Source organism: Panthera pardus, unplaced genomic scaffold (assembly GCF_024362965.1).
Source record: "Panthera pardus isolate Hobbes unplaced genomic scaffold, ASM2436296v1 HiC_scaffold_13, whole genome shotgun sequence".
Classification (NCBI taxonomy): domain Eukaryota; kingdom Metazoa; phylum Chordata; class Mammalia; order Carnivora; family Felidae; genus Panthera; species Panthera pardus.
Window position 1 is genome coordinate 109,467,215 of NW_026526688.1, and position 1,760 is coordinate 109,468,974.

Below are 1,760 nucleotides of genomic sequence, written 5' to 3' on the forward strand. Positions count from 1 at the left end.
ATTACCACAGGCTTGCAATGTAAACACTCTGGGCTTTGAAATTAATCACACCTCAATTTGATTCCAGCTCCTAAATTTGCTATCTATTTTGCTTGAAAATGTCATTAAAACTCTCTATTTCCCCATCTACAAATGGTGAAACAAACTCTCAGATGGCTCCCAATGAGCCCCACACCTTGGTATTCATGCCTTTGTATAATATGCCCTCCTCTTGAGTGTGGGCTGGACCTAGTGATTCACTTTCCTAATGAATAGCATATGGCAAAAATAATGGTATAGTGCTTTCAAGAGACTGTGGCCTCTGATGTGATGCCCTCTCTTACCTCACCTATTCACTTGATCTGATGGAGGGAGCTACTAAGTTGTGAGCTGCCCTGCGGAGAGACTCATATGGCACCAGCCAATAATAGCCAGTAAAGGAACTGAGACCTTAGCGCAAAAGTCTATGAGGCACTGAATCCTGACAATGACCACATAAACAAACTTGAGATTGTATCCTCCTCCAGTCAGGCTTTTAGAAGAGATCATAGCCATGGCTTTCATTTTTATTATAGTCCTGTTAGACTTTGTGGCAAAAGCACACATCTAAGTCATGCATAGATGCATGACCCACAGAAACTAGGAGATAATGTTTGTTATCTTATGCAATGAAATTTGGGGATTATTTGTTACCCAGCAATAGATAACTAATACAGTGTATAACCCACCATACAGTTTATGACCCTTGGCAGGCATTCAATATTGCTAGCTAATTAATAAACAAGTTTTATTGATTTTGCACAGCAGTTAGAATTCAGTTTTAAAAAAATGATTCAGGCCACCGAGCAAGTAATATAATCTCTGATCTCCAGAAGTGTTGATGTGACCCTCCCTAACATCTATACTTTTAAATGCTAGAGGAATGAGAAATTCCTGAGATAAAAGGAATCACTAATTTTAAAAGAGTGAAGGTGCCTGGGTGGCTCAGTCACTAAGTATCTGACATCGGCTCAGGTCATGATCTCATGGTTCCCTGAGTTCCAGTCCACATCTGGTGAGCTTGAGCCCCACTCTGGGTGAACTCAAGCTCTGCTTCAGGTGAGCCTCACTTCTCTCTCTGTCTCTCTGCCCCTCATGGGATTCTTTCTCTCTCTCCCTTTCTCTCTCTGCCTCTCACTCACATGCACCCTATCTCTCTCAAAAAAAAATTTTTTTTTTAAGATTTAACTATTATATCAGCTCTGGGTGACCATCCCAATCTTGCCACTAGACCCATTTGGTTGTGATTTTTAACCCAAGAAGTTTTTCCTCAGGATTAAGCTGTAAATGGATTGTTCTTTGACTCTCATAGTAAATTCCCCATATTACAAAGCAATTGTAGAACCCAAATCTGTAATAACTTTGGTATAAAATCTGATTAATAGTCATTATAAAAATAGAAACTCAGTTCCTTCATGCTATGGTTCTCTTTATAAATCCTAGTGCCATAGTTATTTTTTCCATTAAACCATTGACCGTTACATTTAAATTTAACTCCATTTATTTATGACATACTAATTGGAGTTTGTTTCTGTCACATCTACCCAAAAGCAGTTTGGTCCCCTCACATCTTTGTTTAGTCAGGTTGTTTTTTCTTCCCTAAGCAATATATTTTTTAATGTATGAATACTCACTTTTCCAAATACTCTTTGAAGATATTTTACATTTTTAATTAAATTTCTGGAATAACTCAGTAAATAATAGTATGTAAAACATGTGATACATTAAGGTTTCCTTTGAAT